We start from the raw sequence: 21,873 nt of genomic DNA, 5'->3' as shown, positions 1-21,873 counted from the left end.
GTGTTGTTTCTTCAGACCCACGCTGTTCAGAGGGTGTTTCTGAGGTGAGCTTTATGTTGGGTTATTGTTGATGTGCTTTTGTATGGTATTGCTCATAGACTACCCGGCTCCTTCCCATGCCTGATTTTCTGCTTTTACATGTTGCCTGCATGTTTTTTATCACCAACATAAAAGAGCACATGTGCTTTATTTGTGTATTTTCTTCTAGGAACTTCTATTCTGCCCCCTGTTGCTGTTGTTTTAGTTGTTCAGAATTCAGATGAATATGTGAAAAGTACTGGCTTGAACAAGTGAATAAGAGAAATATAGGCATACTTGCTTATTTGATATATGCACAATTATTTCCAATATCCATATATTCCAGGAGTTTATGCCAGTACCATGAAATCCAGGAGTTTAGCAGACTCTACAAATAAATTCATGATATGCTCCCTAGTGGTAAGAGCAATGTGCTCTAGATCATTGTAGTATGAATTTTAATAACACAAAAGGATGCATCCATCCTCACAGAAAACTTCTGAAAAGCAAACAAAATCCTAAAACCTTTCAACTCAGAGTAAGAAAAAAAACAAAACAAAAACATAAAAATTAAAAACCTTATCAGGGAGACGGGTTGACTTGGATTTCTAAGGAGATATCAAGCGGGGGTGATGGTACAGATTTGATTAAGGAAGCCAGGCATTCAGATTCACATTGATATGGGAGAGAACAGTGGGTTAGAAGACAGAGGCAGGAATGTGTACCCAGCCAGGAGAGACTTCAGCACCTGACAGTCAGGCTCTGTGACAAGAATGTCCCTTACATTAACCTGCTGACTGACATCTGAATTCACATTCCATGCAAGCAAGGGGCCAGGAATCAGATGCTGGCTTGAATCCAGAGGCTGATGTGGGCTCAGAACCTGCCTGAGAAATGGGACAAAGGAAAGACATTGGCCTAGAGAACACAAGAAGAGATGTTGCTAAGGTAATTCTTGGGGTTGGGGTGAGGGACCAGGAACAGACCAGACACAGAAGGAGGGGGTTTGAATGTGGATCCCGGAAGGTGTCAGGCTTCATGCTTAGAAATGGAGCCCTGGGGTCAGAAAGGGAGGAAGGAATTGGTCCCTGAGGCCTTAGATGGAGGGGTCAGTTTGTGGGGCACCCATGTCTTTGCCTGTGAATAGAGAAGGAGTTGTTAAAGGCGCCAAGCTGATTTGGACAAATAAAGATTTCTTTCTGAGGCTCCTTGTGTGTTCTCTCCTGCTGGCAGGACCACCTACCCCTGGCTGAACCTCCTCCTTACTCCATGTGACCAGTGAAGTTCTGGGTACCGAAAGCACTTGTGTGGAGGAGACTGCCCCCTGGGCTCTGTGGTCCTTCCTCCAAATTTCTTTTCAGTCCTCGGGTTTTTCCGTGATACTTTTCCAGGCAGTGGAAGAAGACAGGACCCAAAACATTTAGCGCAGCACAGTGGTCATGTAAAACTGGAAGGTGGTTTCAGTGTCCCCAGTGAGACACATTTGCTAGTGTCTGCAGCCCCCAAGATCCAGGTTTTACAAGCTATCTGGGCAGTGCTGAGAGGGGCCCCCGTGTTTTTCATATTTGGACTCTCCCACACTTGCAGCCTGGTGGGCGGCTTGCACTTTAAAGTCAGAAAACATTCCAGCCCCTGCCCGTTAGTGTGACTCCTGATACGCCTCATAAACTATTCATAAAACAAAACGATTCCAGCCTGAGTTGCCTTTCCCTTCTTCCTCCTCCTGGGGTTTATTCTCCTCAGCTCTGTTCTGCCCTTCCACCTTCCCAGTTAACCCTTAGGGACCCACGTAACCAAGCATTGTAACAGATACAGTTCCACATGTTGTAGTACCAATCTCGGGCACCCCACTACCATCCCAAATTCCTCTGACGGCGGTGACATTGTTTTTCTGCATAACCTTAGGTTTTCAAGATTAAGATACCATGGAACACATCAGCAAAGATAATCCTTCTGTTTTTTTTTTTTTTTTTTTTTTCCCCTGCTCCACACGGGCTGAGAAGGTGTGGCAACTGGTTGTCATTGGATGGCTTGAGCTTTTCCTCTGTCCACAGGCACAAAGCATGCTTTTAGAGGAAAGGATATGCTCGTGGACTAGAAATGAGGAACAGTGTGCACCATTCTCTCTTTAACAAACCATTGGCCCGTGGGGCACTTTGCAGGAGTTGCAGTAATGTGCAGAGCTGTATTTAAAGCCTGGATGGCCTAGTTAAGCCTCTGTTTAGCACTCAACTACTACCACCTACCCATACATATAACCATTCATCTACCCACTTACCCAAATATCCAGCTACAATTGTCAATTCATCTATTTACACCCATCACCATCTGTCCATCCATCCATCCATCCATCCATCTATCCATCCATCCATCCACCCATCCATCCAATAATTAACAGATACCTTTTCTTGGCTAGCCCCTGTTTTAAACACTGGAGACGTTGAGGTGATAAAATACATCTTTCTGTTCTTTTGAGCTGACATACTTATGACCTTGGAATTTTAAAATAACTTAACCTAGCAGCTAGTATAGGCCTACAAGATACAAGATAAGATATGTGAAATATCTGTTAAGTTCAGCTACATGACATTGTAGGGGTTTTTTGTAGACAAAAAGATATATGGATATCATTCATTTTATTAGAATCAAGGCAAGAGTAAAATGCACAGCACCTAGTAGGTCCTTAATGAAGGCACAGGAAACGACTGGTTTAAGTACAAAGGGTGCATGTGTTCACCAGCAGGAACCAAGCAGCCTTCCAAAAGTCTCATTCATTTGATGGAAAATGCAGTTGAAATCAAGGATTATTTACAGCTTGTGTTTTTCTTATTGAGTGCTGGGAACCCATGAAGGCTTGAGAAGCAGCTGACAGGAAGTGGCTTGTTGAGTTTTACTCCAGGTTTTAACGTTCCCGTCCTGTCCTCCAGACCGTAGGAACAATATTTCAAAACAGTCTGATCCTTTCTCTCAAGTAAATCAGCAGAGTTTAAAACAGGCTTTGCATTATTCAAAGCGCCCTCCGAAGAAGAAACGGTGGGTGAGGAGGAAGACCTTGTGTTAAACATTTACGTCTCATTGCTAAATTGCAAATGTAACCCATCTTGACAAAAACCCCTTCAAATGGCTGAAATAAATTTCATACAATGGGCCTATTTTCCCCCTCCAGAAAATATACAAAAGCAGGTGTCTAGACTTCCTGAGATGTTAAAAAAAAAAAAAGTAGCGCTTGGTTTTTGTTTTGTGTGTGTGTATGTGTGTGTTTACTTGTTTTTAGGTGCAATTAAGGATTGTTAAGGAAACTGGAAGAAGCCTCCTAGAGAAGCACATGGCTGAGACATTTTGCAAGGCTTCCCAGCAGTCAGACACCTCTGTTCCCGGAATCAACGGCAGCCTCACCCTGTGCCCTAGGGTCCACAGGTCTGCTTTTCGGTCTTGAATGCCACTCTCTAGGAGAATGACCTTGAACAGTTTTCTGCCTCTGAGATTCTTCATTTATCAACAGGACAGGAGACCCCTGCCTATGGCTCTGGTTGTCTAGAAGAGAAACACGGGGAATGTGTGTGTAAAGTGCCTACTATGGTTGAATGTATGTAGAGCAGTGAGTTCTCAGCCTAGGTGCTATGTTTGTTGGTATGAATGCTGTTATCTGTGTAGAGATTTTAGCGTCCAAGCCTCTCTGGAAACCTTAAAAGGTATATAATTCCTTTGTAGTAAGTAGTCATTTTTGTTCTGTCCAAATTCATATTCAGCTCTTATCTGTTCAGGTGTAGCCCATCTGGACTGGAACATTCAAATTTTGGGGTTCTAGTTGACTTAGAACAATGACAAAGACCGTGGATAAATGAGTTCATAAAACCTCCAAAGTGTTTCTGGGTGGGGCTGGTTTGGTTGGAAAAATATTTTGTGATTAAAACTTTCCTTATATGGTTTAGAAAATACTTTCAGTTTTTTATAGAAGAAACAATAATAATAGAGCACTCGATGGGGTGTGTGTGTGTGTGTGTGTGTGTGTGTGTGTGTGTGTGTGTGAATATAGACGCTGGAAGCTAGGGACATCATAATCCCCCTGGAGGGATTCTTATAGCCACGGACTCATCAAATATTTAAGATGCTAGGAATTGAACTCAGGTCCTCTGCAATAGCAGGATGTTCTTGTACTGGCTGGACCGTCTCTTCAGTACCAATATGCCTTTTTAGTTGGAGCAATCAGGAGGCAGAAACAGGCTGATCTCTGTAAGTTCATAGCTACCATGGTCTACATAGTGAGCTCCTGACCCTGTCTTAAAAACAAAACAAAAGAAAACAAACAAACAAACAAACAAACAAACAAAAAACACTCAACCTCTTATCTATCTTCTTAAGAGATAACCAGTATCTGATACCAAGGCTTGAGAAGAATAGCAATCATTTTAAAGCTGTGATTCAAATATTTACTAGGCATCCATTACATTCTGGGCATTGTGGGCATTGTTTTGTTTTTTTAATTAGTTTATCATCATCACTTTTATTGTAAAAATCAATGGGTGTCATTATGATGTTGCTTTTTTTTCTTACATGCATAAAACAGTATTTGAGTTCTCTTTTTATTGGCATATTCTCATTTTACACAGTGCTGGGTTTCCTAAGTGCACTTCTGTGTAAGTCTCTCTCATATCCCTCATCTCCTTCCACACCACCCCTCTCCCGTTAGTTCCTTAGGCAGTTTCCTTTCTACTTTCCTGATAGTGTGACATTTTCATGCAGCTATGGGAGATTTTTGCTCACATTCGCCCATCTCTTTGCGCCATCATAGTCCCCTTCCTACACATAGATTCTGTACATAAATAGAAACATGCACTGGTCTTTCTGAGCCTGCTTATTTCAGTGGACATGGTTATCTTTAGTTCTTCCAGTTTTTCTCTAATGCCATAATTGCATTCGGCTTTAGAGCTAAGCAATACAGTATTGTGTAGAAAGGCATTACATTTTCTTTATTCACTTATCTGTTGATAGGTATCTAGGCTGCTTCTTTCCCATCTCTCTGTGGTGAATGGTACTACAGTAAACTTGGGTGTGTGGGTACCTCTATGGCATGCTGATTTTGATGTCTAGGCATATGCCCAGGAGCGGTATAGCTAGATCACACAAGAGGTATGGTTTTGGTTTTATGAGGAAACTTCACGGTGATTTTCATAGTGGTTGCTTTAGTGGACATTCCCAGCAGCTGTGTTTGGGGTCCTTTTTGGGGAGAGCATCCTCGTCAATATTAATTGTTTTTCCTGGGTTTGTTTCTGTTCCTTACCTTGGTGATAGACTTTTTGACTGGGGTCAGCTAGAAACGTGTAAAGGTTTGATGTACACTTCCCTGGTGGCTAAGACTATTCAAGTATATTTCACACACACACACACACACACACACACACACACACACTTAGCCATTAGTACTATCTTTGCAACTCTTTTTCTTTATTTGTTTAATTTGGGTCAAAGCTTTTTAAAAAATTCTTGGTGTATTCTCAACATTACCCCTCTGGCAGGTGTATGGCTGGCAAAGATATTTTTGAGGATATTGTACTTTAACCAATAGTTGTTTAACTGAGGACCTTGCCTCAAGATTAATGAAGATGTAGTTCCAAAATAGCAACTTTTGCTGTTTTTTTTTTGGTTTTTTTTGTTTGCTTGTTTTTGAGGTAGGCTTTAGGTATGTCAAAACATTTCTCTTTCTTTGGCTTGGCCTAGATTAGGGGTTAGGTTTGGTGGCTCGTGAGATTAAAAATCCCAATCTTAGAAATTTGACCCTCATCTTTGCTCCCTGGTTGGCCTCATGGACGTCTCTTTTTCACAGTGCTTGAGGGACCTGCTTTAGCCTCCTTCTCTTTGGGAAGGATCAGACAGGTGGCTTCAATGCAGGGTCTTAGCACCTCCTGTACCTTCATGAATTTTCTCTGCTGCTCACTCCCAAAGGCACATAGCATTTTAAGGTTCCTTTTGTCACTGAATAAAGATACACATGGTATGGGGCTGGAGAGATAGTCAGTGAGTAGGAGTATTGTAGAGGACCCAGGTTCGATTCCCAGCAACCACATGGCAGCTCATGGCTGTCATTAACTCCAAGATCTGGCACCCTTACCTGGACCTACATACAAGCAAAACACCAATGCACATTAAAAAAAAGATACACATGGTAAGAGAGATTGTACATAAGATACACACATGGTAGGAGAATCTGGACATCCACATTTGTCATTGAGTGTGGTCCTGTATCGTAAAACCTGTCAATCACCTTTTCCTTCGCTGGATGTCTGACCATAAACAAGATTGACACAACTCCTGGTTTTAAACAGGAGGCATTATAGCTCTCCGTGAAATGTGGTAGTCAGGAGCTGCATATGCCTGCTTAAACTTGAATTAATCTAAGTAAAATTAAATTGTGCATGCGCATGCACGTGTGTGCAGGTGCATTCACCCACACAGTATAAGTGTAAAGGGCAGAGTTAGTTCAAATGCCCTCCTCCATCATTCTCTATGTTACAGTTTTAGGGAAGGTCTCTCCTCTCATCAAGCCAGGAGTGTGCGTGCTATTTCAGCTAACATGGATGGCTTTCAAACCATGTCTCTGTTACCCAGTGCTGGACTCTCAGGCACATACCATTTTTTTTTGTTTTGTTTTGGTTTGTTTCTTTGTTTTTTTTGTTTTTGGTTTTTATATAAGTGCTGTCAATCCAAATTGAGGTCCGTAAGCTTACATAACGAGCACTTTTTACCCCCTCAGTTATATTTATATATCTCTAGTTCCAGAAAATTCTTAATTCCACTAATGCATCCATTTAGAAGTTTAGTCATTACATATATCTAGTGGCACTCATCACAGACAATAGAGAAACAGTATATCCAACATGGGCAGTATTCTATTGCACAGTGCTGGTCTGGGGAGATATATGGATAGCAAGCATCAATTATAAAAGATTATATTATTCATGAGATCCCACAGCTGGGGAAGGATGAGATTACTGTTTTATTTAGATGCCTTTTGTTATAAATGATGGAAAACTAGCACTGTTGTTTATGCATTGACACAGCATGATGCCTAGCAAATCACTCTTAATCTTTGCCACCTCTTTTATTTAGTTAACACGTCTAGGGTGTGGACAAATTTACTTAGTTTATCATGATCATTCACACGTACTATGGTTGGCTTGCTAACTGGGCCTTAGGAGTCTCCTCCAGTCGTCTGGCTCTGACTTGTTCGAATTGTAAGATTGAATGAACAAGTTCTGTCAAGAAAGCACATCTCAGGTCTCGGTTCCTTTCTCCTAAGCTGATCACTAAGGCAATTTAGAAACCATTGTAATGGTTCATAGAACAGAAAAATCATAAAACAAAGCCATATATATATACATATATATGTATCTCTCTCTCTCTATATATATATATATTCTTCATATATATATGAAGACTTGGTATATACATGGGCATAATAGTCAAAGAATAGTAATAACAATAAAAAGGAAGACACTCTTCCTTTTTCTTCAACGAATTAAAAGGGGCCTCTACATTAATCTACCAACAAGTTTTAAACCAAACTTCTCCCCCAGGTTATTTAGAATTTGTCAAAGACTATAAGTAGTCTCATTTCAGTCATGACAGGACCCAGGTGCTCAAATAAAATGCTTAGTAGTTTGTCACAATTTCTTATCTCTGTTGACTACTCTGCTGGTTTCTTTTTAAGTAATTTGCTTCTGAGAGGTGGGAAAGAGCCCCCTGACAACTGTAGATACAGCTTGCCAGCTTTAAAACCCAGCAGGAAAGCTCTGAAAGTCTCTCATCGGCCTATCTTGGCTCATGCACCCACCTGAGACCTAATCCCTGTAGCTGCAGGAATGACAAGGCTCTAGTGACTGGATGCATGCAGACCCATTGAGCCTAAAAGGACAAAGATAGAAGGAGGCAGGGGAGAGAGCAGATTCTCTCCAAGAGAATTGCTCTGACTGTTCCAGAGAGGGGCTGATAGATGCCAGGGAGGGAAATGATAGCTGTCCACTGAAGGAAGATGCTGTGAAGCCCTGTGTGTGTGTGTGTGTGTGTGTGTGTGTGTGTGTGTGTGAGAGAGAGAGAGAGAGAGAGAGAGAGAGAGAGAGAGAGAGAGAGAGAGAGAGAGAGAGCTAGAGTAAACATGAGGTCTAGCAAGATCTGTAATAAGTTTAATCTGCAGTGCCGAATAGCAGACTTGAGGTCAGGCAGCATGAAGGGAAGAAGTGGGGAAGTGTAGTAAATAATGGTCCAGTGTAAGTCATTTTAAGAGAATGGGAGTTAAGGGAAAACAGTAAAAGAGAAAACCGATAAGAGAAAGATGAGAGACATGTGGAGTCTGGGGAGAACATCTTCCAAGTTCCTTGGCATGGCATTTGGGGTCTGGCCTTCTGGATGTTTGCATTCAGATCTACTGAACAATTCTAGCAACTCTTTCTATTGCTTTTCTTAACTATACCATAAGCACTAGAATAGCCATTCTGTCTGTCACATAAAGCTGGTCTAAGAGACAGGAATGCCCTTTAAGGACTATGCAAATGTGACTTATTTTTTGTTACTGGAGGAAAGAGGGCTTTCATAGAAGATCTTACAGAGGACACCCTATTCCAACTCATGAGATCCCTCCATTGCTCATAAAGGAATGGAGTCTGAGACGATGAGGGTAGTAGGTTCAGAAAGGAAAGAGAAGGTCAGCCCAACTATGAAAATTCCAGATTACTCTGCTTTGGTTTTTAATTGACTAAGGGTTTATGTTTCTGGAACATTCTTAAGTTTCTCTTGGATGACCTTTTCTTCCTTCTATTTTTCAAACCAACTATTGGCTACATCCTGGATTTTTCCTAAACTCATCTGTGGCTGAAGATGCAAAGACATGTAAGGAAAAAATAAATCTCATCAAAGATCACTAGGAAATCAGGAATAAAAGACTGTCCTCAGGGATAGAAAGGTTCCTTTTTTATCTTCACTTCTAGGTAGAACTTGATGCCATGTGAGGGTCCACAGTGGATTTCAGCACCAAACCAAACCAAACCAAAATTAACCACGATCTACTATACATATCTCTGTCTCGGGAATATGCATATTTTTTCTTATTGCTCCTGTACTTTTTAAGTGTAAGGAAAGAGTTACTGTATAAGTATTGAAAACCCAGCATACCATTATCATTTACTTGTAACCTAGAATGGACATGGATATTATTATCCTTACTTTATTTAAGAAGATGTGAACTTTACATAGGACTGGTGAATGCTTAGGAAGACCACACTGCCAGAAGTTACAGAAGAGGGGCTTAAGTTAGGGTTTTGAACTCCCCCTTCTATCAAATGGCCATGCCTGGATTCTACCCATTGCTAATAGTTCTTTCCCATTTCTACCATCCTGCCTTCCTTTTTCATTTTCTTCTCTATATTTATCCTCTGTGAAGAGAGATACTGAACTCTAGAAGGGACCACTGTCTTACCTTGTAATGGAAGCATCACATTCCAGAAAACATGTTTGACTCTAAGCCAGTTTCACTGTCTCCTCTGAGGATGGAAGGTCATTGTAAATATGTATATGTTGTAGGAATGAATAAATCGAGGCTCACATTGGACTGCTGGAGGGCAAACTGAACAACCCATACATACGCTTGCTATACCATAGCTACCTCAGCAAATGACCCTCTACTGAATGGTCCCCCACTTCACACTCAACTCTTGTATTTTTTCCTTCTTGTCCTACAGATATGCATCTATTTTAGTCCACTGATTTATTTTAGACACGTCCCATGCTTACCACCTAGTTTAAGACAGTATTGGACCAAGATATAAACTTTATCTCTCACAAGGACTCAGAGCAATATCCAGATACTAGTAGGTGCTTCTGGAGATTTGAATGTGAAGTGTTCTTTGCAGGATTATGTGGCTTGAACACTTGGTCCCCAGCTAGCATCACTGTCATGGAAGATGACATGGGTCACTGGGGATGAAGCTTGAGGCTAGAGAGCCTGACCCAACTTTCTGTCTGTTTTCTCTGCTTCCTGACTCTAGGTGAAATGGAGCTACCCACTTCAGGCTGATGCCGCCCATGCTTTTCCTGTTATGATGGACTGTGAACCTTGGAACTGTAAGCCAGAATAAACCCTTCTTCCCTTAAGTTGCCTTTTTTTAGGCTGCAACAACTAGGACAATCACACAATGATCCACAAATATTGGTGCAATCAGTTGGATTCTTTAAATTTCCTTTGAGTCTGTAGCCTAGAAACTAGAATCATTTAGTGCCTGTCAAACACTTTGCTATACTACATGCTTTACTCTAATTTAGCTAAGCTTGATGTTATGACTTACGTCTCACAGTAGCTCTATGAAAATATAAATCATTGTTATTATTTATAACTTCCTTATGCTCTCTTAGTGAGAAGATAAGTAACCCTGTCAAAATTACTCAGTACATAGCCAATGGGAATCAAACCAGAGCTGCCTCCACAAACGCCACGGTTTTGGATCTCCTGTCCCTGAAAGGCCTTTGCCATATAAATAAAATGTAGCCAATTAAACACCAAGGGAGTATTACGTTGTGTGGTGTGGTCTGCTGTCTTTTCTGGTCTACAGAGAGAAAAGGGTTAAAGAGTTCCAGACTGTGGTCTTTATAACACTGATTGGGGACAGGACTAAACCATAGGAATGGGACATGGAGGGAAGCAAAGGGGATAATATTATGTAAGCCATCAGAGAGAGTTTCCCAGGTATATGTGGAGAGAGAAGCCATGGGGCAGCCGAGAGCTTGCATTTGGCTCCACTGTGCTTCGCTTGTAATCGTGGTCCGATTCCCTCTGCATTAAAGCCTTGGCTTCTACCTCTATAAAGTGCAGAGTAACTGGCACACAGTAATCACCCAAGAGTGGCCCCTACTTTCAATGTCAATACTGCATTTTATCTATTAATTATGGTCCCCGATGTTAGTAAGGTGCATGAATCAGGCAGCAAAATTACATTCTTCTCAGTTTAAGGACACCCCCTCACACAGCCTTCTGATTTCAAAGCTCCAACTGATAATTTCCAAAATTCCAGTTTTTTCCCTTCTGATACTTTAGGTTCTGTAGTGTTCTTTCCAGTTTGTCTGTCAATCACTACTGGCAGTAGATTTCAAAAAAAATCTTTCTGCTCCTTCTCTTAAAACTGGGCCATGGTTTGATTACCCACTGGAAATCTCCTTCAAGGAATCTGTTTGCAAGTGATGGTGAATTCATCAGGGATACAAACTTACACCACACATGCAGAATACTCAGCCCTCCTCACTTCTGGTCCAGCTTGCGTCCTTGACTACAGTCAGAATCCATTTTACACTTTGTGGATACATTTATATGCCCCGTGATCCATGACACTGTAACATCCAAGATTTCCTAATCTAGTTTAAAAACCCAAGTACCTCAAGAAACTTGCCCATACACCCCGAAATTTAAAGCTTCTTCTTTGCCAGATCCTTCTTACGAGGTGTTGGATTCTGCGGAGAGAAGCTTCCAGAACTGCTGTTGGTGGGGCTGTTGTCCAAACCTCAAGATGGCTGGAAGCATCTTCTATTGTTTAACAGCTTTGCACATGCCTGGGTCATGCTTGCCTGTGCCTTCCCCCTCTATTCCTTTCCTTCTTGTTCGTGGTGCCTTTCTTTCCCTACACTGAAATGACAACCTTACCACCCCGGTTTAGTCTTTCTAGTAAAATGGCTAATGCCCCTTCAGATCAGTCCTGCTACAAGGGAGAGCTATTTCTAAGCTCAGGCCAATTCCTGAGATATTGTGTTGCATTTGCGATCCAAAGCTTCAAGATTACTTTGCTCCCCCAGAGTGGCCAAACAACAATAAGGTACACAGAATGGGAAACAAAATTATTCTCATGTGCTTTTGGAATTTTTTTAATGACCTAATTAGCTTTTTGGAGCTTCATTTCAGGCTGGGTATGAACTGTGGACTCAGTCCTTAGGTGGAATTGAAGGTGTGGAGAGGAGAGAATATGAGCTGTGCTGGGAAGAGGGAATGGACACAGGGCTGGGAGCTCTTTGTCATGGGAAACATGCTGTAAGGTCTGTCTTGGATGGTCCTACATCACAAAGCATCTAAGGAAGGATGTGTCTTTAATGTTTGCTTTTAGGAGCACACTATGACTTGGGGAGGCTGGCTGGTTAGATGTAATTTTTTTTTTCTGGAAGGCCAAGGCTAGGTAGGTTTTCTAAGGCACACGACAGATGAACCTTTTGAACAAATGTTGGAAGAACCTCTCATTGGGAAGGTGCCATGGAGAACACTCAGCATCAGTGCCCTAGACCTTTCCTTTAATGTCCAGTGTAGCTCATGTTCAAAACAGCAATGGAAATGTGTGGTGTTTGTTGCAGGCACATATGTTTGTAATCAAGGTGTAGCTCTCAGGGATGAGAAGCAAAATGCAGTAATTTGCTGTTGGGCATCATGGCTCTCATATATTCAGTGAAATAGCTTTATTTATCTTCTTCTGCATATAGGACCTTCCATATTGCAAATTTATTGAATGGTTAATGGCCTAAAAGTATGGGGTTCATTACAGAGAGATGTATTTATTGCAGTGTTAATTAAATAAAAGCATTGTAATCTTTCCAAATTGAACAATTACGTTCATTTAAACATTTTAAGGAGAGAAAAAACTTCTATATACTAATTGAGTTCCATAATGAAAAGCATGTGTAATGGAAATTTAAATAAAAACAAATCCTGAAATAATTCAAATAATTCTTTAACAATATAAGATGTCTACCTCCATCTTTATGAGAGATACTCTCAGGGCCAGCCTGCTTCAGAACCTCTGCCCTCTAAGCTGGGTATATGATTTCAGAGCCTCTGGGCCACCCTCACATACCAGCTGGCCAACCCTTAGACATCAAAGTCCTGGTTGGCTACCAGCCGCAGCCCCTGACACTCTGGCTGCTTGCCTGGATCCTGACAGGCTGGCTGGAGGCCTGGAGGCTGAGCTGACAGCCTCTTCTGGAGTCTGATGAATGGTTTCTGGCAAAGGACAGCTCTGTTCTGTCTGCCTGTGGGAGCAGCACCCCTTCAGAAAATGTGCACGGTCTCCTGGCCTGTCCAGGGTAGGAACCCTGAAAAGTACTTGGGGCTGCTAAGTTTACACGCCAGGTCTGTGTTTGCTTTTGGAATTCCCACCCCACCCCATATGTATCAGTCTGTGAAGGGGCTGGCAAAATAAACTGCGTTATCTAGTACGTTAAAGAGATTCTCAGTTTCTGTGCCCTCTTGTGAAAGTCCTCTGCAGCCTACTGTTTGTGGTTCTCTTCCCTGCTTCAGTTACATAGGGCTCCGGCCTTAGCTAACATTAAGATGCTAGCTAGGAGAGAACAAGGAGGCAGAAAAGCGGCACATTTTTTTGACCATGCCGCTCACTTCCTGGTTCTGCAGGGAGATTTGTGTGGGATCCCTGGTTTGCCCGCAGCTTGTTCTCTTGTTTGGAACCAGTCGTCAAGCCAAGTGGGACTCAGTCAGCACCCTGTCGCACAGACACGCAGTGTGAGGCAGGAGGGCTGCCCTCCACTTTCTGACATGAGGATTTTGCTGGGATTATCAGGAAGCTTAAAGAGAAATCACTGCCCTAAAACCTTCAATTATTAAAAAGTAGCAACAGTAAGTTGCTTTGGAAGCAAATTCCTGTTTGCCTTATCCTCAGGATGAAGTTTTAGAAACAGGAGTATCTAATCATAATCCTTGTGCTGACTAAATGTATTAATAAAAGAGGCTTATGGCAGCAGGAATGAGAAATGTGGACTGATTAGGTATATGACACAGGAATATGTATTCTATGCCCCATTTATGAATGCCTGCCAGAAGTATCACTAAAGCCAAAGGGACATAGGAGGACCCAGAATAACGGAGGAAAAAAAATCCTAATGTCAATGACAGCCCAAGAATTTAGTGGTGAGATTGATCAAGACAGGGAAATACTAAAAATATAGAAAGACTTTCCCCTGAGCTCACTAGAATCTTGGGTTATATAGAACAGGACTGGCCCCTGTGCCTTCAGAGTCTCATTCATGCCTGTGACTTTCTCTTCCACTGGAAGCAAAGAGGTCCTTCAGAGGGGAGCCATGTCTGGATACACCCATCCTCTCTTCCTGTTCGAGGCTCAGCCCAGTCCTAACTTCCTGTCTAGTGAGCAGGAGAGAAACATGGACTTCTGGGATTAATCAACTGACTGCCGTTGACTGGTGAGGACATTCATAGTTTAGGAGAAACTCCAATCTCCAATTTTCTTCTCTGTGCATATAGGTTACTATTTATATTTCAAATTCATTTCCCCATTGTTTAATATATTACGGTCATAATCCTAGCTGTTGTTGAAAGGTACTATGTTTGCAGAGTTTGATAGGGAAGGAGGTCTAGCTTGAACGTGGTTTGGAGAGCAGATCCTGAGGTATTTATGAGGAGTTAACTCCATCTCATATTCCCAGTCATACCCCACTTTCCAGCCACACAATTTAAAGAGAAATCTCCAGCAGTTTCTTGAGAAGTAAAATCATTAGACACCACAACAGCAGCAATGTCAATAATTTGCCTATGGTCAGGTAGCTACTTAGCCATAGAGTTGTAATTTGCAATTAGGTATTTAAAGCTCCACCATTAACTATTGGTATTTTATATACTATTACAGTTGCCCGATTCTATGTCATGGTAGTTATTTGAACACTTATTCTATTGGAAATCCATTGCTGACAGTCCTGAAAATGGTAGGGGCAGCTCCTATGGACCAGCAGTGCATCAGGTCAAACAAATTCTGATGCATCCTCATATCCTGATTGTCTTAAAGCAGGCGATCTTGGAAAGTTGAACTTTGTGTTTTCATTTCATGTGTGGGCACAGGTGAGGCTGAATGTAGCATCCAGCCTGGGACTGAGTGTTATGTGTTGCAATGCTTTTCTCCATCATTTTCCCCTCCTCATCTCACCTATAAAGGGAACATGGCTGATTTAGTGAAGGTGACACTCACACCAGGCAAGTTTGCTAATCACAGGTACATAAGAGGAAGGTGGGTTTTGTTTTTGTTTGTTTTCTTCTTCATCGTCATCATCATCATCATCATCATCATCTCCTTCTTCTTCTTCTTCTTCTTCTTCTTCTTCTTCTTCTTCTTCTTCTTCTTCTTCTTCTTCTTCTTCTTCTTCTTCTTCTTCTTTTTCTCCTTCTCCTTCTCCTTCTCTATCTCCTCCTCCTTCTTATTCTTCCTGGGGCAAAATGTACATTCAGGTTCCTGGGGGCAAAATGTTCATTCAGGATTACCAGAGTCAGAGGACTCTACAGTGATATGATTAGCACATGACAATTTATTTTGAAAAGTAGTTTGTACATGAATGGCTCCTTATGGCAGGGTTTACCATCAGTGTGCAGCCCTAGGCAGTGTTAGAAGCTACTGTCAGAGGTGTTGGCTGTCCATTCACTCTTTGGCTCATTCACACATTCCAAGACTCAGGTGCTGATCAGGTGCTAATGACATCACACTAAACAAGGCAGGAAGATGGAGGCTGTCTTTTTGACACTTACATTTCAATGTAGAGACAGACGTACCCAACCATTCTGCATAACTGTTAATAAGAAATAAAAAATAATAGAACTGGAATAATGGCTCAGTGGTTAAGACCATACATTGTTATTGCAGAGGGCCTAAGTTCAGTTTCCAAAACCTATGTAAGGTAGCCAATAACTCCTATGAATCAGGCCCAAGGGGATTTAAAACCCTTGGCTTCCACAAGTATATGCACCCAAGTACATATACCAACCCCGTATACATAATTAAAAACAAATAAATAAGTAGACAAATACTTCTAAAACAAGAGTTATGACATTTTATATCTGGAGAGGTACCTTTTCATTGGTACAGTTCCCTCGGCATTTCCACGTGTATAATGGGGTAAGAATTTTTCTCCAGCACAGGGCCATGTGATGTCTGTGCCAGGCAATGAGCTAGATGCTGAGGGTAAACACTGAACATTATAGGCAGAGCTCCTGCATGTCTGGACTTATAAGCCTAATTGCAAATTTGAAGTAAAGAAAACCCAGTTACAGTATGTGTGAAGTCTACTGATCAAGGGTCAGAAATCCTCTGCCTTGCCATGTATAAATAGCCAGGGAGTGAAGAACTAGGCTTCACTTTGTAGGTTATGACTATAATTATACTTACTTGATTCTGCCATTTCAAGGTGGAAGCAGTCACAAGGTCATGCATGTGTAAATGAAGAAGCATGTTTGCCTACTAACAAAACTTTATTGATAAAAGCAAGAAGCCCACCGTATTTGGCCCCCGGGCCACAGAACAAAGTGGGGATTATTAGAATCTCTAGGCACATGCTCTCCCTGGAAGCTGACATTTGAGAACTGAGATAATAGAAGCTAGCCATGGACTGAACATCGGAATCAGAACAGTGGTCATCAGCTGCCTGGTATGGGACTGAAGAATATGGTCTAGAAGTAGGTGAAGTCTGAGGAATGGGTGAGATGTGAGGGAGGGAGAGAGGCTGAAAAAGCAGACAGGGGCCCCATACTGTTTCCTGGGTCCTATACTGAGGACAGAAGCATTTCCTCTGTTTACTTATTTAGAAGTTGTGTGTGGACACCTATCTAGAGCAAGGGTTCCCAGAGATGACAGTTGCAAGGTCATCACATCCCTTTTGACAGGGTGAGGATAGTGGAGAATACAGCTTAAGATCATCCGAAGGAAGGAAGCTGATTCTACCCAGAAGTCTTTATAATACCCTGGCCCAGATTCCTTCAATGGCCGCTTGCTATTTAGAGCTGATAATTATACACAGCTGTTCTTACTCAGGATGAGAGAATCCTAGCACCTCACATGTTCAACTCACATAAAACAGTTTAATGTTTGATTGCTCAACCTTTTCTTATGGGCCAACAGGATAACTCTTACTATCCACCTTAGAACCTTCCCTAGAGACCCAGTACTGAGCAGCAGATCCCTTGGCCCTGGGACTCTGAATACCTTTGCAGTGTTTTATACAATCCTCCATGGCTTGGCCCCCATGTAAGATCACAATCTCCAGTTTGCTATTCAGTAGAAGTTCAGCCTGTGGGAGGGGGTTTAACAATGGATCACTGGAAGAGTCACAGAAAAGGCTCTGGAGGCATTCTGAGGACTTTCATTTCTTTCTGGGCCATGGCTAAGGCCTAGCTTGAATTTTTAGTCTTTATCTGGGAGCCAGAGCTGTTCTTGCTCAGCAAACATTTTCCAACCTCATATACCCCATGTTGGTGACATCTGTCTTCTGTTGCTTGGGTATATTTTTTCTGGAGTGGATAAAATTTTGAGCAAAGATTTCTGTTTTTATTTCCGGGAATTTTGTGCGTCACAGTAAATCACATGTAATTATGTGTATAAGAACCAGGAGAAAAAAAAAAGAAAAAAAAAAAAAAAAAAAAAAAGAAATATTTGGGTTGGAACGCCAAAGCTTTGATTTGGCTACTTTAAGCAGTGAAAACCAATTGAATGGAGTCATTTAAAATATCCCTCAAAAGGTAGTTAAGTTCTAGTCATTGAGTTCTGCCCCAGAGGACTGAGTGAGAAAGTACGGCCCAGTAAAGAAACAAAACACTTATCCTCAATGAATGGAGTGGCATACAACAACACGATATGAAAACTCTTCTTGTGCATAATAAAACAACAGAAGTAATATTGAGTATTTGAGAAAAAATAGTTTCTCTGGTTGAGCTACCAAGAAGCCCATAAGACCCAGACTGGCAGGAAGTGCCCCCTAGAAGGATTGACACATGTGCACAGACAGATGTGAGCTCTTCAGTCATCACCAGGCTGCTCACTGGGGCCATGCTCTTTCAGAGCGTGGTTGAAACCATCACCGGGTGTGTGCCACCACCATAGAACACTTCCTCCTGAAGCATAACCTTGGTGAAGTCTTGGTTGCTGGCAGTGGAATAGATCTGGGTACGCTGAAGTGTTGGGGGAATTCATTAAGTGTCTATAGGTTCACGCAGGGGGAATCACACAGGCTGAAAAGGTCGTAGAAACGGAAAGGGAGGCTAGGGAGGTCATACAGGGCTAAAAGGCAAGTTAAAAAAAAAAACACGGAAGGAAAAAGACAAGCTGGAAACGTGTAAGTTTGAGGGGTATGAAAGGCCTGGTAGAGACCTTTAAGGGACCATAAGGGAAATAACCTGGTCCAGCCTATTCAGAAAGTTCTATTACTGCTCTGGAGATTGGCCTCTTGACCTTGACTTCAAAGACCAATTCTCAAAGTCTTGGGACAGAATCCTACTCTGTGTATACCCACCATCTATGAAAGGTGGGCTTACCTCTCGTGTTTGGCCTTCCCTAGAGGAAGGCAGTATAGGATGTATAGTCTCTGAAAGGCACTAACAAGGAAGAGGTTATTTTCTGCTATGGAAATAGCTCATTGGGAAACTTAGAAATTAGTAAAATCATAATGCAGTGCTGAGGATGTAGCTCAGTTGTAGAGCTCTACTAAGTAGGTATGAATTTCTGCGTTTGGTCACCAACACCACATACACTGGGTATGGTAATCCCAGCATGGGAGGATCAGAAGTTAGAGGTCTTCTATGACCGCTTAGTGAGTTGGTGATTAGCTTGACACTGTGTCTTTAAAAACAGGAAAAAGAGAGGGGGTGGGAAGGGGAAGGGAGATGGAGAAAGGAAGGAAGGAAGGAAGAAAGGAAGGAAGGAAGGAAGGAAGGAGCTATGATGAGCAAGAGAGAGGAAGTAGAGAGGGGAAAGAGCGGTTCAATTTTGAGTTATTACAATCAAGTACTTGAGACAGATGCCAGACAAGATTTATTGAACTAACAGTGCTGTAGGTTGCCAGCCTTGTTGGTTTGTCTTCTGAGTGGGGTCAGACTGACTCCTACTGTACTCACCTTTGTGGGAAAACCTGAAGGGTCTCCTGAGAAATAAGTTCTACCCTTCATGGCACAGTCTTCCACCGAGGCCCCACCTCACAAAGGTTCTACTAGCACCATACCTTGTAGTCCAAGCCTTCAAACACAGTGGGGCCTCCTGCTATACTAACCACATTCAAATCATGGCAGGGACTAAAAAAGGGCAAGACACACTTTGTACTGCCTTTTCTATAAAGATAAAGCAAAGCTGGACTTGTAGGCTCTTGACGTAATGCCTTCCATCTCAACCAAAGTCAAGTCCAAGTTCGAAGTTTTGTTGCTTCTTATTTGCTGAGGTTTCTGCTTTTTTTAAGGTGGAGGGTGGGGTTAAGGAATTGGAAGGGGAGCACAGGAGCTACAGACTGGAATGGTTTGTGTATACCAATCCCTCAGAGGTAAATCCCGCAGCTAGTGTTCTCAATTCTCTTCATCCTGAATATGCAATTTCAAGGTCTCATTCATTCTTGGGCTATTTTATTTTCCATGGAAACATTTGATGATATTGACCTTGTGAGAGGCTTTGGAAAGCTGGAGCTATTAAGATCTATGAGTTCCACTGCCAATCCCCACCTCCCAGATGGGACATAGGGTCTTCAATCAACAGCAATAAAAGGGAGAGTGCAAGGACAGGGAAGACAGAAAGTGAAGGAGAGATGGTGTCTGTTTGAAGAAAATCAGAGTCTGCCCAGAGGAGATGGGACTTGAGCCAGGCTTTGGAGGATAAATAAATGTACCATACACTCTAGGGAGCCTCCAAACAATGCATTTGCTGTAATGAAGGAGATGTAGGTGTGTGTGTGTGTGTGTGTGTGTGTGTGTGTGTGTGTGTGTGTTTGCATATCTGCGTGTGTAGCTCCATGTATGTGGTTCCCTGTATACATTTGGTAAAGAAAATTGAAAACTTTAGCAACAGGGAGATAAAGAAATACTTGGTCTCTGATCAGTTAGAAGTTTTCCTGGCTGGTGCAGCATCCCAAATATATAATATTTAAACACCATTCCTGCTTGAGTGGAGAAGAGAGGACTCCTTCTTTAACATGCTTCTTTTGGCCAAGCAGGACCATACTCATCCAGGTCATCTTGGGGGATTACCCCTTTTATTCTGTTTATCTTGGCATTGAATGGATATGGGAATCCAATGTTCCTTTGCTAGCTGTGTTCCTAATGTATTTGTTAGCCTATGTGTTGACCTATGTTGAAGGCAATTATGTAATGTGAAAGTCTATCTCATTTGAAAAAATATGTCTCTTATAGTCAAGCTATGCCTGGTGCACTATCACAAGAACAGATATCTCTTTCTTTCTTGGAGGAAGGATTTATTTTATTTTATTTTTAAAGTATTTTTTTTATTAAATTGAACAACTTTATTTTCAAAAACAAAGATAAATGTACAGATTTTAAACATTTTTGCATAAAAGTATATGAATATATTTTGTCAGTACTTGATTTTTTTTAAAGGTTTTGATAGACTCAGAACATCCGCTACCAGGAAGAGCAGACACCCAGACAGACAGGACTGGGGAGAACCAGGTGAGAATGGATTCCGACTAGCCAGGGGGCAGAGAGATCTCCGCGGAGCACGCAGAAAGTGTGCACTGCTCGGCTTGATCCAGGGATCCAGGAACCTGGCAGCGGCATTGGACCCTCTGTTCCCAGCCGGCGGCTTCCAGGGTGCAAAACAACCACTCAGAACATCCTCCAGCAGGCAGAGCAGAGATCCAGGGACACAGGCCAGGTACAAGGGAAAGACGAGAACCACTCACTGACAAGATGGCAAGAGGAAAGCGAAAGAACGTACCCCAGGGAAACCAAGATAACCTGGCAACACTGGAGCCCAGCTCTCCCATCACAACAAACAGCAGAATGCCACACACTCCAGAAAAAGAAGACTCAGACATGAAATCCTACCTCAAGATGATAATAGAGATCCTTAAACAAGAACGGGAGGAAAAGCATAAAGAATTAGAAGCTTTGAAAGAAGAAACGAGAAAAACACTCAAAGAAATCAAAGAACTAGAAGAAAACAGAACCAAAGAGATGAAGGAATGGAAGAAGGAATTTAAAACAGAAATGGAAACAATAAAGAAAACACTAAAAGAGACAACCCTAGAGGTAGAAATCCTAAAAAAGAAATCAGGAGTCACAGATGCAAGCATTTCCAATAGACTACAAGAGATGGAAGAGAGAATCTTGGGGCCAAAGACAACATTGAAAACATAGACAAAACAGTCAGAGAAGATGCAAAAACCAAAAGCTCCTAACCCAAAATGTCCAGGAGATCCAGGACACAATGAGAAGACCAAACCTAAGGATAATAGGAATATAAGGGGGAGAAGAATATCAACTAAGAGGTACAGTAAATATCTTCAACAAAATCCTGGAAGAAAACTTCCCTACCCTTAAAAATGAGATGACCACGAGCATAAAAGAAGCCTACAGAACTCCAAATAGGTTGGACCAGAAAAGAAATTCCTCCCGACACATAATAGTCAAAACACCAAGTGCCCAAAGCAAAGAAAGAATACTAAAAGCAGTAAGGGAAAAAGGTCATGTAAGATATAAAGGCAGACCAATCAGAATCACACCTTATTTCTCAACAGAGACTGAAAGCTAGAAGAGTCTGGACAGACATCATGAAGACCCCGAGAGAGCACAAGTGCCAGCCCAAGCTGCTATACCCAGCAAAATTATCAATCACCATAGATGGTGAGACGAAGATATTCCAAGACAAAACTAAATTCACACAATATATGACCTCAAACCCACAACTACAACGAATTATAGGTAGAAAACTCAATACAATGAGGAGAACCACCCCATAGTAAAAACAAGAAAACTGCTAAGCAAGAAAACCAAAAGAAGAAAGACACACAGGCACAATTCAACCTACCAAAGCAACAATAGCAGGAAACAGCAACCAC

Source organism: Micromys minutus, assembly GCF_963924665.1.
Source record: "Micromys minutus genome assembly, chromosome: 12".
Classification (NCBI taxonomy): Eukaryota; Metazoa; Chordata; class Mammalia; order Rodentia; family Muridae; genus Micromys; species Micromys minutus.
The sequence above is the reverse complement of the archived record's forward strand: the minus strand, read 5'-3'. Positions refer to the sequence as shown.